This window comes from Pristiophorus japonicus, unplaced genomic scaffold (assembly GCF_044704955.1).
Source record: "Pristiophorus japonicus isolate sPriJap1 unplaced genomic scaffold, sPriJap1.hap1 HAP1_SCAFFOLD_685, whole genome shotgun sequence".
In the NCBI taxonomy this organism is placed as follows: domain Eukaryota; kingdom Metazoa; phylum Chordata; class Chondrichthyes; family Pristiophoridae; genus Pristiophorus; species Pristiophorus japonicus.
Genome location: NW_027254598.1, coordinates 18,289 through 34,515, shown reverse-complemented (window position 1 = coordinate 34,515; position 16,227 = coordinate 18,289). Strand labels below are relative to the sequence as shown.

Genomic DNA, 16,227 nt, shown 5'->3' with positions numbered 1-16,227 from the left:
CCCCACTCCTGGTTTCTATTTATTTTACACAGATTTCCTCCCATTCTGATCAGTGATGTCCGATTTTCATCGGTTGAATCAACAATTTTCTGTAACTATGTGTCACTCTGAACCGATAATGAAATGAAATTGTGAAATGTATCTGTGTCGCTCGGTCTCTGCCTCTCTCTCTCTCTCCACAGAGCTGTGTATGTGTTTGTATGTCTGAGTCTTTGTCTCTCTCAGTCTGACTCACTCTGTCTGTCCCTGTTTCTCCGTTTGTCTCAATCTCTCAATCTGTCTCTTTCTCACGGTGCCCACGTCTGTTCCAATGGGATTCTCTCAGATTCTTTGTCTGACTGGCTCTCTCTTTCCCATCATTTCGGTCTGTCCATTTCTTTGCCTGTCTCTGTTAGTCCCTGCCTCTAACCTGAGAAGTATTTCCATCATTTTCTATTTTAGTCTCTATCTCTTTCTCTCTATCTGTCTCTCTCCTTGTCACTGTCTTTATCATTGTCTTTCTCTCACTCTTTCCCTTTCTTTCTTAATAGATCAAACACACAAATCTCTGTCTCTGTATGTGTTTGAGTCTTTTTCTCACCCAATCTGCCTCTCCTTCTCAGTCTCACACTTTCTGTCTCTCGTTGTCTCTATCTCGGTGTCTGTCTCTCCCTGTTTGTCGGTTTGTCTCTGTCTTTCAATGTGTCTGTCGACTTCTCATGGTGTCCAGTTCTGTTCACAGCTCGATTCCTGCTCCGACAGAGCAGCTATACGTCAGTTCCTCGTTAGTATAGTGGTGAGTATCCCCGCCTGTCACGCGGGAGACCGGGGTTCAATTCCCCGACGGGGAGGCAGATGTTTCAAAATGTTGATTTTTACTTCTGTTTCTTGGTAGATACATATTAAAAATTCCAGAGCGAAATCGAACTGTGAAAATACATGTGGAGGAGTTTGCCTCTTCCAGATTTTTTGCAAACGGAGACTTTTTCAGGATTCTTTGGCCGTCTGCTGCACAGAGATGGATGACTGAGTTTTTTCTGAGTAACGTTTAAAAAGCCAGCGACACCGTAGTCGTGGCCGAGTGGTTAAGGCGATGGACTAGAAATCCATTGGGATTTTCCCGCGCAGGTTCGAATCCTGCCGACTACGATTCGCAGCATTTTTCATTCCATTTCACAATTTAACCAGTTCGCCACCAAACTGATCATGTGATAATTGGAATAACGTCCCAGACCTTTCAACACTGACATTTGTTCTCATTTTTATTCATCTGCAATATTCACGATACATCCGATTAAAAAATCGCAACAATCAGTCAAAGTTGCGACACTGATTCAGCCTGTCTATCCCTCGAGATGTCTAAGGCAGCTGTGCATGCCCGTTGGTGCGTGTAAATTTTTGCTTATGTGTGTCTCTGTGTCTGTCTATCTCTATTTTTGTCTCTGTGTATGTGCAACTGTCTGTGGAAATCATCACCATGAATTTGGTATGTCCTGGAACTTATAAAAAAGACTTGGGGAAAATAATACGGTTGTGAACTTTTGTATCGGCTTTGGTTCAGTGGCAGCATTCTCGACTGAATCAGGAGTTTGTGTGTTCAAGTCGCACTCCTTGGACTTGAGCATATCATCTTGGCTAACACTCAAGTGCAGCACTTGGGGAATTTTGCAATGTTGAAGCTGTTGACTTTCGGATGAAATGTTAAATTGAAGCTCCTTCTGCACCCTCGGGTGGATATGAAAGGTCCCAGAGCATTACTCGAAACAGAGTAGGAGAGTTGCCCCCGTGTCAATATTCCTCAAAATGTTCGTAAATGCTCACTAAAAGACTATGTGCATGTGTTTGTATGTGGGGTTGGGGTTGAAGCCCAGTTTGTCACAGAGACAGAATCCAAACTCTCACAGGGCCAGGATAACCGAGTGGTTATGTCGTTGGCCTTAAACTTCAATGGGTTTTCCACCGTGGGTTCTTCCCCACTCCTGGTTTCTATTTATTTTACACAGATTTCCTCCCATTTTGATCAGTGATGTCCGATTTTCATCGGTTGAATCAACAATTTTCTGTAACTATGTGTCACTCTGAACCGATAATGAAATGAAATTGTGAAATGTATCTGTGTCGCTCGGTCTCTGCCTCTCTCTCTCTCTCCACAGAGCTGTGTATGTGTTTGTATGTCTGAGTCTTTGTCTCTCTCAGTCTGACTCACTCTGTCTGTCACTGTTTCTCCGTTTGTCTCAATCTCTCAATCTGTCTCTTTCTCACGGTGCCCACGACTGTTCCAATGGGATTCTCTCAGATTCTTTGTCTGACTGGCTCTCTCTTTCCCATCATTTCGGTCTGTCCATTTCTTTGCCTGTCTCTGTTAGTCCCTGCCTCTAACCTGAGAAGTATTTCCATCATTTTCTATTTTAGTCACTATCTCTTTCTCTCTATCTGTCTCTCTCCTTGTCACTGTCTTTATCATTGTCTTTCTCTCACTCTTTCCCTTTCTTTCTTAATAGATCAAACACACAAATCTCTGTCTCTGTATGTGTTTGAGTCTTTTTCTCACCCAATCTGCCTCTCCTTCTCAGTCTCACACTTTCTGTCTCTCGTTGTCTCTATCTCGGTGTCTGTCTCTCCCTGTTTGTCGGTTTGTCTCTGTCTCTCAATGTGTCTGTCGACTTCTCATGGTGTCCAGTTCTGTTCACAGCTCGATTCCTGCTCCGACAGAGCAGCTATCCGTCAGTTCCTCGTTAGTATAGTGGTGAGTATCCCCGCCTGTCACGTGGGAGACCGGGGTTCAATTCCCCGACGGGGAGGCAGATGTTTCAAAATGTTGATTTTTACTTCTGTTTCTTGGTAGATACATATTAAAAATTCCAGAGCGAAATCGAACTGTGAAGATACATGTGGAGGAGTTTGCCTCTTCCAGATTTTTAGCAAACGGAGACTTTTTCAGGATACTTTGGCCGTCTGCTGCACAGAGATGGATGACTGAGTTTTTTCTGAGTAACGTTTAAAAAGCCAGCGACACCGTAGTCGTGGCCGAGTGGTTAAGGCGATGGGCTAGAAATCCATTGGGATTTTCCCGCGCAGGTTCGAATCCTGCCGACTCCGATTCGCAGCATTTTTCATTCCATTTCACAATTTAACCAGTTCTCTACCAAACTGATCATGTGATAATTGGAATAACGTCCCAGACCTTTCAACACTGACATTTGTTCTCATTTTTATTAATCTGCAATATTCACGATACATCCGATTAAAAAATCGCAACAATCAGTCAAAGTTGCGACACTGATTCAGCCTGTCTATCCCTCGAGATGTCTAAGGCAGCTGTGCATGCCCGTTGGTGCGTGTAAATTTTTGCTTATGTGTGTCTCTGTGTCTGTCTATCTCTATTTTTGTCTCTGTGTATGTGCAACTGTCTGAGGAAATCATCACCATGAATTTGGTATGTCCTGAAACTTATAAAAAAGACTTGGGGAAAATAATACGGTTGTGAACTTTTGTATCGGCTTTGGTTCAGTGGCAGCATTCTCGACTAAATCAGGAGTTTGTGTGTTCAAGTCGCACTCCTTGGACTTGAGCATATCATCTTGGCTAACACTCAAGTGCAGCACTTGGGGAATTTTGCAATGTTGAAGCTGTTGACTTTCGGATGAAATGTTAAATTGAAGCTCCGTCTGCACCCTCGGGTGGATATGAAAGGTCCCAGAGCATTACTCGAAACAGAGTAGGAGAGTTGACCCCGTGTCAATATTCCTCAAAATGTTCGTAAATGCTCACGAAAAGACTATGTGCATGTGTTTGTATGTGGGGTTGGGGTTGAAGCCCAGTTTGTCACAGAAACAGAATCCAAGCTCTCACAGGGCCAGGGTAACCGAGTGGTTATGTCGTTGGCCTTAAACTTCAAAGGGTTTTCCACCGTGGGTTCTTCCCCACTCCTGGTTTCTATTTATTTTAACACAGATTTCCTCCCATTCTGATCAGTGATGTCCGATTTTCATCGGTTGAATCAACAATTTTCTGTAACTATGTGTCACTCTGAACCGATAATGAAACGAAATTGTGAAATGTATCTGTGTCGCTCGGTCTCTGCCTCTCTCTCTCTCTCCACAGAGCTGTTTATGTGTTTGTATGTCTGAGTCTTTGTCTCTCTCAGTCTGACTCACACTGTCTGTCCCTGTTTCTCCGTTTGTCTCAGTCTCTCAATCTGTCTCTTTCTCACGGTGCCCACGTCTGTTCCAGTGAGATTCTCTCAGATTCTTTGTCTGACTGGCTCTCTCTTTCCCATCATTTCGGTCTGTCCATTTCTTTGCCTGTCTCTGTTAGTCCCTGCCTCTAACCTGAGAAGTATTTCCATCATTTTCTGTTTTAGTCTCGATCTCTTTCTCTCTATCTGTCTCTCTCCTTATCACTGTCTTTATCATTGTCTTTCTCTCACTCTTTCCCTTTCTCTCTTAATAGATCAAACACACAAATCTCTGTCTCTGTATGTGTTTGAGTCTTTTTCTCACCCAATCTGCCTCTCCTTCTCAGTCTCACACTTTCTGTCTCTCATTGTCTCAATCTCGGTGTCTGTCTCTCCCTGTTTGTCGGTTTGTCTCTGTCTCTCAATGTGTCTGTCCACTTCTCATGGTGTCCAGTTCTGTTCACAGCTCGATTCCTGCTCCGACAGAGCAGCTATCCGTCAGTTCCTCGTTAGTGTAGTGGTGAGTATCCCCGCCTGTCACGCGGGAGACCGGGGTTCAATTCCCCGACGGGGAGGCAGATGTTTCAAAATGTTAATTTTTACTTCTGTTTCTTGGTAGATACATATTAAAAATTCCAGAGCGAAATCGAACTGTGAAAATACAGAGCGAAATCGAACTGTGAAAATACAGGTCGAGGAGTTTGCATCTTCCAGATTTTTTGCAAACGGAGACTTTTTCACGATTCTTTGGCCGTCTGCTGCACAGAGATGGATGACTGAGTTTTTTCCAAGTAACGTTTAAAAAGCCAGCGACACAGTAGTCGTGGCCGAGTGGTTAAAGCGATGGCCTAGAAACCCATTGGGATTTTCCCGCGCAGGTTCGAATCCTGCCGACTACGATTCTCAGCATTTTTCATTCCATTTCACAATTTAACCAGTTCGCAACCAAACAGATCATGTGATAATTGGAATAACGTCCCACACCTTTCAACACTGACATTTGTTCTCATTTTTATTAATCTGCAATATTCACGATACATCCGATTAAAAAATCGCAACAATCAGTCATAGTTGCGACAGTGATTCAGCCTGTCTATCCCTCGAGATGTCTAAGGCAGCTGTGCATGCCCGTTGGTGCGTGTAAATTTTTGGTTATCTGTGTCTCTGTGTCTGTCTATCTCTATTTTTGTCTCTGTGTATGTGCAACTGTCTGTGGAAATCATCACCATGAATTTGGTATGTCCTGGAACTTATAAAAAAGACTTGGGGAAAATAATACGGTTGTGAACTTTTGTATCGGCTTTGGTTCAGTGGCAGCATTCTCGACTGAATCAGGAGTTTGTGTGTTCAAGTCGCACTCCTTGGACTTGAGCATATCATCTTGGCTAACACTCAAGTGCAGCACTTGGGGAATTTTGCAATGTTGAAGCTGTTGACTTTCGGATGAAATGTTAAATTGAAGCTCCGTCTGCACCCTCGGGTGGATATGAAAGGTCCCAGAGCATTACTCGAAACAGAGTAGGAGAGTTGCCCCCGTGTAAATATTACTAAAAATGTTCGTAAATGCTCACTAAAAGACTATGTGCATGTGTTTGTATGTGGGGTTGGGGTTGAAGCCCAGTTTGTCACAGAGACAGAATCCAAACTCTCACAGGGCCAGGATAACCGAGTGGTTATGTCGTTGGCCTTAACTTCAAAGTGTTTTCCACCGTGGGTTCTTCCCCACTCCTGGTTTCTATTTATTTTAACACAAATTTCCTCCCATTCTGATCAGTGATGTCCGATTTTCATCGGTTGAATCAACAATTTTCTGTAACTATGTGTCACTCTGAACCGATAATGAAATGAAATTGTGAAATGTATCTGTGTCGCTCGGTCTCTGCCTCTCTCTCTCTCTACACAGAGCTGTGCATGTGTTTGTATGTCTGAGTCTTTGTCTCTCTCAGTCTGACTCACTCTGTCTGTCCCTGTTTCTCCGTTTGTCTCAGTCTCTCAATCTGTCTCTTTCTCACGGTGCCCACGTCTGTTCCAATGGGATTCTCTCAGATTCTTTGTCTGACTGGCTCTCTCTTTCCCATCATTTCGGTCTGTCCATTTATTTGCCTGTCTCTGTTAGTCTCTGCCTCTAACCTGAGAAGTATTTCCATCATTTTCTGTTTTAGTCTCTATCTCTTTCTCTCTATCTGTCTCTCTCCTTGTCACTGTCTTTATCATTGTCTTTCTCTCACTCTTTCCCTTTCTCTCTTAATAGATCAAACACACAAATCTCTGTCTCTGTATGTGTTTGAGTCTTTTTCTCACCCAATCTGCCTCTCCTTCTCAGTCTCACACTTTCTGTCTCTCGTTTTCTCTATCTCGGTGTCTGTCTCTCCCTGTTTGTCGGTTTGTCTCTGTCTCTCAATGTGTCTGTCGACTTCTCATGGTGTCCAGTTCTGTTCACAGCTCGATTCCTGCTCCGACAGACGAGGTATCCGTCAGTTCCTCGTTAGTATAGTGGTGAGTATCCTCGCCTGTCACGCGGGAGACCGGGGTTCAATTCCCCGACGGGGAGGCAGATGTTTCAAAACATTGATTTTTACTTCTGTTTCTTGGTAGATACATATTAAAAATTCCAGAGCGAAATCGAACTGTGAAAATACAGGTCGAGGAGTTTGCATCTTCCAGATTTTTTGCAAACGGAGACTTTTTCAGGATTCTTTGGCCGTCTGCTGCACAGAGATGGATGACTGAGTTTTTTCTGAGTAACGTTTAAAAAGCCAGCGACGCAGTAGTCGTGGCCGAGTGGTTAAGGCGATGGCCTAGAAATCCATTGGGATTTTCCCGCGTAGGTTCGAATCCTGCCGACTACGATTCTCAGCATTTTTCATTCCATTTCACAATTTAACCAGTTCGCTACCAAACAGATCATGTGATAATTGGAATAACGTCCCACACCTTTCAACACTGACATTTGTTCTCATTTTTATTAATCTGCAATATTCACGAAACATCCGATTAAAAAATCGCAACAATCAGTCATAGTTGCGACAGTGATTCAGCCTGTCTATCCCTCGAGATGTCTAAGGCAGCTGTGCATGCCCGTTGGTGCGCGTAAATTTTTGGTTATCTGTGTCTCTGTGTCTGTCTATCTCTATTTTTGTCTCTGTGTATGTGCAACTGTCTGTGGAAATCATCACCATGAATTTGGTATGTCCTGGAACTTATAAAAAAGACTTGGGGAAAATAATACGGTTGTGAACTTTTGTATCGGCTTTGGTTCAGTGGCAGCATTCTCGACTGAATCAGGAGTTTGTGTCTTCAAGTCGCACTCCTTGGACTTGAGCATATCATCTTGGCTAACACTCAAGTGCAGCACTTGGGGAATTTTGCAATTTTGAAGCTGTTGACTTTCGGATGAAATGTTAAATTGAAGCTCCGTCTGCACCCTCGGGTGGATATGAAAGGTCCCAGAGCATTACTCGAAACAGAGTAGGAGAGTTGCCCCCGTGTCAATATTCCTCAAAATGTTCGTAAATGCTCACTAAAAGACTATGTGCATGTGTTTGTATGTGGGGTTGGTGTTGAAGCCCAGTTTGTCACAGAGACAGAATCCAAGCTCTCACAGGGCCAGGATAACCGAGTGGTTATGTCGTTGGCCTTAAACTTCAAAGGGTTTTCCACCGTGGGTTCTTCCCCACTCCTGGTTTCTATTTATTTTAACACAGATTTCCTCCCATTCTGATCAGTGATGTCCGATTTTCATCGTTTGAATCAACAATTTTCTGTAACTATGTGTCACTCTGAACCGATAATGAAATGAAATTGTGAAATGTTTCTGTGTCGCTCGGTCTCTGCCTCTCTCTCTCTCTACACAGAGCTGTGCATGTGTTTGTATGTCTGAGTCTTTGTCTCTCTCAGTCTGACTCACTCTGTCTGTCCCTGTTTCTCCGTTTGTCTCAGTCTCTCAATCTGTCTCTTTCTCACGGTGCCCACGTCTGTTCCAATGGGATTCTCTCAGATTCTTTGTCTGACTGGCTCTCTCTTTCCCATCATTTCGGTCTGTCCATTTATTTGCCTGTCTCTGTTAGTCCCTGCCTCTAACCTGAGAAGTATTTCCATCATTTTCTGTTTTAGTCTCTATCTCTTTCTCTCTATCTGTCTCTCTCCTTGTCACTGTCTTTATCATTGTCTTTCTCTCACTCTTTCCCTTTCTCTCTTAATAGATCAAACACACAAATCTCTGTCTCTGTATGTGTTTGAGTCTTTTTCTCACCCAATCTGCCTCTCCTTCTCAGTCTCACACTTTCTGTCTCTCGTTTTCTCTATCTCGGTGTCTGTCTCTCCCTGTTTGTCGGTTTGTCTCTGTCTCTCAATGTGTCTGTCGACTTCTCATGGTGTCCAGTTCTGTTCACAGCTCGATTCCTGCTCCGACAGACGAGGTATCCGTCAGTTCCTCGTTAGTATAGTGGTGAGTATCCCCGCCTGTCACGCGGGAGACCGGGGTTCAATTCCCCGACGGGGAGGCAGATGTTTCAAAACATTGATTTTTACTTCTGTTTCTTGGTAGATACATATTAAAAATTCCAGAGCGAAATCGAACTGTGAAAATACAGGTCGAGGAGTTTGCATCTTCCAGATTTTTTGCAAACGGAGACTTTTTCAGGATTCTTTGGCCGTCTGCTGCACAGAGATGGATGACTGAGTTTTTTCTGAGTAACGTTTAAAAAGCCAGCGACGCAGTAGTCGTGGCCGAGTGGTTAAGCCGATGGCCTAGAAATCCATTGGGATTTTACCGCGTAGGTTCGAATCCTGCCGACTACGATTCTCAGCATTTTTCATTCCATTTCACAATTTAACCAGTTCGCTACCAAACAGATCATGTGATAATTGGAATAACGTCCCACACCTTTCAACACTGACATTTGTTCTCATTTTTATTAATCTGCAATATTCACGAAACATCCGATTAAAAAATCGCAACAATCAGTCATAGTTGCGACAGTGATTCAGCCTGTCTATCCCTCGAGATGTCTAAGGCAGCTGTGCATGCCCGTTGGTGCGCGTAAATTTTTGGTTATCTGTGTCTCTGTGTCTGTCTATCTCTATTTTTGTCTCTGTGTATGTGCAACTGTCTGTGGAAATCATCACCATGAATTTGGTATGTCCTGGAACTTATAAAAAAGACTTGGGGAAAATAATACGGTTGTGAACTTTTGTATCGGCTTTGGTTCAGTGGCAGCATTCTCGACTGAATCAGGAGTTTGTGTCTTCAAGTCGCACTCCTTGGACTTGAGCATATCATCTTGGCTAACACTCAAGTGCAGCACTTGGGGAATTTTGCAATTTTGAAGCTGTTGACTTTCGGATGAAATGTTAAATTGAAGCTCCGTCTGCACCCTCGGGTGGATATGAAAGGTCCCAGAGCATTACTCGAAACAGAGTAGGAGAGTTGCCCCCGTGTCAATATTCCTCAAAATGTTCGTAAATGCTCACTAAAAGACTATGTGCATGTGTTTGTATGTGGGGTTGGTGTTGAAGCCCAGTTTGTCACAGAGACAGAATCCAAGCTCTCACAGGGCCAGGATAACCGAGTGGTTATGTCGTTGGCCTTAAACTTCAAAGGGTTTTCCACCGTGGGTTCTTCCCCACTCCTGGTTTCTATTTATTTTAACACAGATTTCCTCCCATTCTGATCAGTGATGTCCGATTTTCATCGTTTGAATCAACAATTTTCTGTAACTATGTGTCACTCTGAACCGATAATGAAATGAAATTGTGAAATGTTTCTGTGTTGCTCGGTCTCTGCCTCTCTCTCTCTCTCTACACAGAGCTGTGCATGTGTTTGTATGTCTGAGTCTTTGTCTCTCTCAGTCTGACTCACTCTGTCTGTCCCTGTTTCTCCGTTTGTCTCAGTCTCTCAATCTGTCTCTTTCTCACGGTGCCCACGTCTGTTCCAATGGGATTCTCTCAGATTCTTTGTCTGACTGGCTCTCTCTTTCCCATCATTTCGGTCTGTCCATTTATTTGCCTGTCTCTGTTAGTCCCTGCCTCTAACCTGAGAAGTATTTCCATCATTTTCTGTTTTAGTCTCTATCTCTTTCTCTCTATCTGTCTCTCTCCTTGTCACTGTCTTTATCATTGTCTTTCTCTCACTCTTTCCCTTTCTCTCTTAATAGATCAAACACACAAATCTCTGTCTCTGTATGTGTTTGAGTCTTTTTCTCACCCAATCTGCCTCTCCTTCTCAGTCTCACACTTTCTGTCTCTCGTTGTCTCTATCTCGGTGTCTGTCTCTCCCTGTTTGTCGGTTTGTCTCTGTCTCTCAATGTGTCTGTCGACTTCTCATGGTGTCCAGTTCTGTTCACAGCTCGATTCCTGCTCCGACAGAGGAGCTATCCGTCAGTTCCTCGTTAGTATAGTGGTGAGTATCCCCGCCTGTCACGCGGGAGACCGGGGTTCAATTCCCCGACGGGGAGGCAGATGTTTCAAAACGTTGCTTTTTACTTCTGTTTCTTGGTAGATACATATTAAAAATTCCAGAGCGAATCGAACTGTGAAAATACAGGTAGAGGAGTTTGCCTCTTCCAGATTTTTAGCAAACGGAGACTTTTTCAGGATTCTTTGGCCGTCTGCTGCACAGAGATGGATGACTGAGTTTTTTCTGAGTAACGTTTAAAAACCCAGCGACACAGTAGTCGTGGCCGAGTGGTTAAGGCGATGGACTAGAAATCCATTGGGATTTTCCCGCGTAGGTTCGAATCCTGCCGACTACGATTCTCAGCATTTTTCATTCCATTTCACAATTTAACCAGTTCGCTACCAAACAGATCATGTGATAATTGGAATAACGTCCCACACCTTTCAACACTGACATTTGTTCTCATTTTTATTAATCTGCAATATTCACGAAACATCCGATTAAAAAATCGCAACAATCAGTCATAGTTGCGACAGTGATTCAGCCTGTCTATCCCTCGAGATGTCTAAGGCAGCTGTGCATGCCCGTTGGTGCGCGTAAATTTTTGGTTATCTGTGTCTCTGTGTCTGTCTATCTCTATTTTTGTCTCTGTGTATGTGCAACTGTCTGTGGAAATCATCACCATGAATTTGGTATGTCCTGGAACTTATAAAAAAGACTTGGGGAAAATAATACGGTTGTGAACTTTTGTATCGGCTTTGGTTCAGTGGCAGCATTCTCGACTGAATCAGGAGTTTGTGTCTTCAAGTCGCACTCCTTGGACTTGAGCATATCATCTTGGCTAACACTCAAGTGCAGCACTTGGGGAATTTTGCAATTTTGAAGCTGTTGACTTTCGGATGAAATGTTAAATTGAAGCTCCGTCTGCACCCTCGGGTGGATATGAAAGGTCCCAGAGCTTACTCGAAACAGAGTAGGAGAGTTGCCCCCGTGTCAATATTCCTCAAAATGTTCGTAAATGCTCACTAAAAGACTATGTGCATGTGTTTGTATGTGGGGTTGGTGTTGAAGCCCAGTTTGTCACAGAGACAGAATCCAAGCTCTCACAGGGCCAGGATAACCGAGTGGTTATGTCGTTGGCCTTAAACTTCAAAGGGTTTTCCACCGTGGGTTCTTCCCCACTCCTGGTTTCTATTTATTTTAACACAGATTTCCTCCCATTCTGATCAGTGATGTCCGATTTTCATCGTTTGAATCAACAATTTTCTGTAACTATGTGTCACTCTGAACCGATAATGAAATGAAATTGTGAAATGTTTCTGTGTCGCTCGGTCTCTGCCTCTCTCTCTCTCTACACAGAGCTGTGCATGTGTTTGTATGTCTGAGTCTTTGTCTCTCTCAGTCTGACTCACTCTGTCTGTCCCTGTTTCTCCGTTTGTCTCAGTCTCTCAATCTGTCTCTTTCTCACGGTGCCCACGTCTGTTCCAATGGGATTCTCTCAGATTCTTTGTCTGACTGGCTCTCTCTTTCCCATCATTTCGGTCTGTCCATTTATTTGCCTGTCTCTGTTAGTCCCTGCCTCTAACCTGAGAAGTATTTCCATCATTTTCTGTTTTAGTCTCTATCTCTTTCTCTCTATCTGTCTCTCTCCTTGTCACTGTCTTTATCATTGTCTTTCTCTCACTCTTTCCCTTTCTCTCTTAATAGATCAAACACACAAATCTCTGTCTCTGTATGTGTTTGAGTCTTTTTCTCACCCAATCTGCCTCTCCTTCTCAGTCTCACACTTTCTGTCTCTCGTTTTCTCTATCTCGGTGTCTGTCTCTCCCTGTTTGTCGGTTTGTCTCTGTCTCTCAATGTGTCTGTCGACTTCTCATGGTGTCCAGTTCTGTTCACAGCTCGATTCCTGCTCCGACAGACGAGGTATCCGTCAGTTCCTCGTTAGTATAGTGGTGAGTATCCCCGCCTGTCACGCGGGAGACCGGGGTTCAATTCCCCGACGGGGAGGCAGATGTTTCAAAACGTTGATTTTTACTTCTGTTTCTTGGTAGATACATATTAAAAATTCCAGAGCGAATCGAACTGTGAAAATACAGGTAGAGGAGTTTGCCTCTTCCAGATTTTTAGCAAACGGAGACTTTTTCAGGATTCTTTGGCCGTCTGCTGCACAGAGATGGATGACTGAGTTTTTTCTGAGTAACGTTTAAAAAGCCAGCGACACAGTAGTCGTGGCCGAGTGGTTAAGGCGATGGACTAGAAATCCATTGGGATTTTCCCGCACAGGTTCGAATCCTGCCGACTACGATTCGCAGCATTTTTCATTCCATTTCACAATTTAACCAGTTCGCTACCAAACTGATCATGTGATAGTTGGAATAACGTCCCACACCTTTCAACACTGACATTTGTTCTCATTTTTATTAATCTGCAATATTCACGATACATCCGATTAAAAAATCGCAACAATCAGTCATAGTTGCGACAGTGATTCAGCCTGTCTATCCCTCGAGATGTCTAAGGCAGCTGTGCATGCCCGTTGGTGCGTGTAAATTTTTGTTTATCTGTGTCTCTGTGTCTGTCTATCTCTATTTTTGTCTCTGTGTATGTGCAACTGTCTGTGGAAATCATCACCATGAATTTGGTATGTCCTGGAACTTATAAAAAAGACTTGGGGAAAATAATACGGTTGTGAACTTTTGTATCGGCTTTGGTTCAGTGGCAGCATTCTCGACTGAATCAGGAGTTTGTGTTTTCAAGTCGCACTCCTTGGACTTAAGCATATCATCTTGGCTAACACTCAAGTGCAGCACTTGGGGAATTTTGCAATGTTGAAGCTGTTGACTTTCGGATGAAATGTTAAATTGAAGCTCCGTCTGCACCCTCGGGTGGATATGAAAGGTCCCAGAGCATTACTCTAAACAGAGTAGGAGAGTTGCCCCCGTGTCAATATTCCTCAAAATGTTCGTAAATGCTCACTAAAAGACTATGTGCATGTGTTTGTATGTGGGGTTGGTGTTGAAGCCCAGTTTGTCACAGAGACAGAATCCAAGCTCTCACAGGGCCAGGATAACCGAGTGGTTATGTCGTTGGCCTTAAACTTCAAAGGGTTTTCCACCGTGGGTTCTTCCCCACTCCTGGTTTCTATTTATTTTAACACAGATTTCCTCCCATTCTGATCAGTGATGTCCGATTTTCATCGGTTGAATCAACAATTTTCTGTAACTATGTGTCACTCTGAACCGATAATGAAATGAAATTGTGAAATGTATCTGTGTCGCTCGGTCTCTGCCTCTCTCTCTCTCTACACAGAGCTGTGCATGTGTTTGTATGTCTGAGTCTTTGTCTCTCTCAGTCTGACTCACTCTGTCTGTCCCTGTTTCTCCGTTTGTCTCAGTCTCTCAATCTGTCTCTTTCTCACGGTGCCCACGTCTGTTCCAATGGGATTCTCTCACATTCTTTGTCTGACTGGCTCTCTCTTTCCCATCATTTCGGTCTGTCCATTTATTTGCCTGTCTCTGTTAGTCCCTGCCTCTAACCTGAGAAGTATTTCCATCATTTTCTGTTTTAGTCTCTATCTCTTTCTCTCTATCTGTCTCTCTCCTTGTCACTGTCTTTATCATTGTCTTTCTCTCACTCTTTCCCTTTCTCTCTTAATAGATCAAACACACAAATCTCTGTCTCTGTATGTGTTTGAGTCTTTTTCTCACCCAATCTGCCTCTCCTTCTCAGTCTCACACTTTCTGTCTCTCGTTGTCTCTATCTCGGTGTCTGTCTCTCCCTGTTTGTCGGTTTGTCTCTGTCTCTCAATGTGTCTGTCGACTTCGCATGGTGTCGAGTTCTGTTCACAGCTCGATTCCTGCTCCGACAGAGGAGTTATCCGTCAGTTCCTCGTTAGTATAGTGGTGAGTATCCCCGCCTGTCACGCGGGAGACCGGGGTTCAATTCCCCGACGGGGAGGCAGATGTTTCAAAACGTTGATTTTTACTTCTGTTTCTTGGTAGATACATATTAAAAATTTCAGAGCGAAATCGAACTGTGAAAATACAGGTAGAGGAGTTTGCCTCTTCCAGATTTTTAGCAAACGGAGACTTTTTCAGGATTCTTTGGCCGTCTGCTGCACAGAGATGGATGACTGAGTTTTTTCTGAGTAACGTTTAAAAAGCCAGCGACACAGTAGTCGTGGACGAGTGGTTAAGGCGATGGACTAGAAATCCATTGGGATTTTACCGTGGAGGTTCGAATCCTGCCGACTACGATTCTCAGCATTTTTCATTCCATTTCACAATTTAACCAGTTCGCAACCAAACTGATCATGCGATAATTGGAATAACGTCCCACACCTTTCAACACTGACATTTGTTCTCATTTTTATTAATCTGCAATATTCACGATACATCCGATTAAAAAATCGCAACAATCAGTCATAGTTGCGACAGTGATTCAGCCTGTCTATCCCTCGAGATGTCGAAGGCAGCTGTGCATGCCCGTTGGTGCGTGTAAATTTTTGGTTATCTGTGTCTCTGTGTCTGTCTATCTCTATTTTTGTCTCTGTGTATGTGCAACTGTCTGTGGAAATCATCACCATGAATTTGGTATGTCCTGGAACTTATAAAAAAGACTTGAGGAAAATAATACGGTTGTGAACTTTTGTATCGGCTTTGGTTCAGTGGCAGCATTCTCGACTGAATCAGGAGTTTGTGTCTTCAAGTCGCACTCCTTGGACTTGAGCATATCATCTTGGCTAACACTCAAGTGCAGCACTTGGGGAATTTTGCAATGTTGAAGCTGTTGACTTTCGGATGAAATGTTAAATTGAAGCTCCGTCTGCACCCTCGGGTGGATATGAAAGGTCCCAGAGCATTACTCGAAACAGAGTAGGAGAGTTGCCCCAGTGTCAATATTCCTCAAAATGTTCGTAAATGCTCACTAAAAGACTATGTGCATGTGTTTGTATGTGGGGTTGGTGTTGAAGCCCAGTTTGTCACAGAGACAGAATCCAAGCTCTCACAGGGCCAGGATAACCGAGTGGTTATGTCGTTGGCCTTAAACTTCAAAGGGTTTTCCACCGTGGGTTCTTCCCCACTCCTGGTTTCTATTTATTTTAACACAGATTTCCTCCCATTCTGATCAGTGATGTCCGATTTTCATCGGTTGAATCAACAATTTTCTGTAACTATGTGTCACTCTGAACCGATAATGAAATGAAATTGTGAAATGTATCTGTGTCGCTCGGTCTCTGCCTCTCTCTCTCTCTACACAGAGCTGTGTATGTGTTTGTATCTCTGAGTCTTTGCCTCTCTCAGTCTGACTCACTCTGTCTGTCCCTGTTTCTCCGTTTGTCTCAGTCTCTCAATCTGTCTCTTTCTCACGGTGCCCACGTCTGTTCCAATGGGATTCTCTCAGATTCTTTGTCTGACTGGCTCTCTCTTTCCCATCATTTCGGTCTGTCCATTTCTTTGCCTGTCTCTGTTAGTCCCTGCCTCTAACCTGAGAAGTATTTCCATCATTTTCTGTTTTAGTCTCTATCTCTTTCTCTCTATCTGTCTCTCTCCTTGTCACTGTCTTTATCATTGTCTTTCTCTCACTCTTTCCCTTTCTCTCTTAATAGATCAAACACACAAATCTCTGTCTCTGTATGTGTTTGAGTCTTTTTCTCACCCAAACTGCCTCTCCT

General features: G+C 43.6%; 12 non-coding genes across 12 annotated transcripts; all 12 read left to right on the top strand.

The window, feature by feature from the left end:
- The first annotated feature begins 758 nt into the window (after positions 1-758).
- On the top strand, positions 759-830 carry trnad-guc (transfer RNA aspartic acid (anticodon GUC)). Its single transcript has one exon. It is a non-coding gene; the product is annotated as a tRNA-Asp (tRNA).
- A 216-nt stretch (positions 831-1,046) lies between these two features.
- Positions 1,047-1,128, top strand: trnas-aga (transfer RNA serine (anticodon AGA)). The gene has a single exon. It is a non-coding gene; the product is annotated as a tRNA-Ser (tRNA).
- A 1,580-nt stretch (positions 1,129-2,708) lies between these two features.
- Positions 2,709-2,780, top strand: trnad-guc (transfer RNA aspartic acid (anticodon GUC)). The gene has a single exon. It is a non-coding gene; the product is annotated as a tRNA-Asp (tRNA).
- A 1,879-nt stretch (positions 2,781-4,659) lies between these two features.
- Positions 4,660-4,731, top strand: trnad-guc (transfer RNA aspartic acid (anticodon GUC)). Its single transcript has one exon. It is a non-coding gene; the product is annotated as a tRNA-Asp (tRNA).
- A 1,904-nt stretch (positions 4,732-6,635) lies between these two features.
- Positions 6,636-6,707, top strand: trnad-guc (transfer RNA aspartic acid (anticodon GUC)). Its single transcript has one exon. It is a non-coding gene; the product is annotated as a tRNA-Asp (tRNA).
- Positions 6,708-6,923: 216 nt separating this feature from the next.
- On the top strand, positions 6,924-7,005 carry trnas-aga (transfer RNA serine (anticodon AGA)). The gene has a single exon. It is a non-coding gene; the product is annotated as a tRNA-Ser (tRNA).
- Positions 7,006-8,586: 1,581 nt separating this feature from the next.
- trnad-guc (transfer RNA aspartic acid (anticodon GUC)) lies at positions 8,587-8,658 on the top strand. The gene has a single exon. It is a non-coding gene; the product is annotated as a tRNA-Asp (tRNA).
- Positions 8,659-10,539: 1,881 nt separating this feature from the next.
- Positions 10,540-10,611, top strand: trnad-guc (transfer RNA aspartic acid (anticodon GUC)). Its single transcript has one exon. It is a non-coding gene; the product is annotated as a tRNA-Asp (tRNA).
- A 215-nt stretch (positions 10,612-10,826) lies between these two features.
- Positions 10,827-10,908, top strand: trnas-aga (transfer RNA serine (anticodon AGA)). Its single transcript has one exon. It is a non-coding gene; the product is annotated as a tRNA-Ser (tRNA).
- A 1,580-nt stretch (positions 10,909-12,488) lies between these two features.
- Positions 12,489-12,560, top strand: trnad-guc (transfer RNA aspartic acid (anticodon GUC)). The gene has a single exon. It is a non-coding gene; the product is annotated as a tRNA-Asp (tRNA).
- A 215-nt stretch (positions 12,561-12,775) lies between these two features.
- Positions 12,776-12,857, top strand: trnas-aga (transfer RNA serine (anticodon AGA)). The gene has a single exon. It is a non-coding gene; the product is annotated as a tRNA-Ser (tRNA).
- Positions 12,858-14,438: 1,581 nt separating this feature from the next.
- On the top strand, positions 14,439-14,510 carry trnad-guc (transfer RNA aspartic acid (anticodon GUC)). Its single transcript has one exon. It is a non-coding gene; the product is annotated as a tRNA-Asp (tRNA).
- The last annotated feature ends 1,717 nt before the right edge of the window (positions 14,511-16,227 follow it).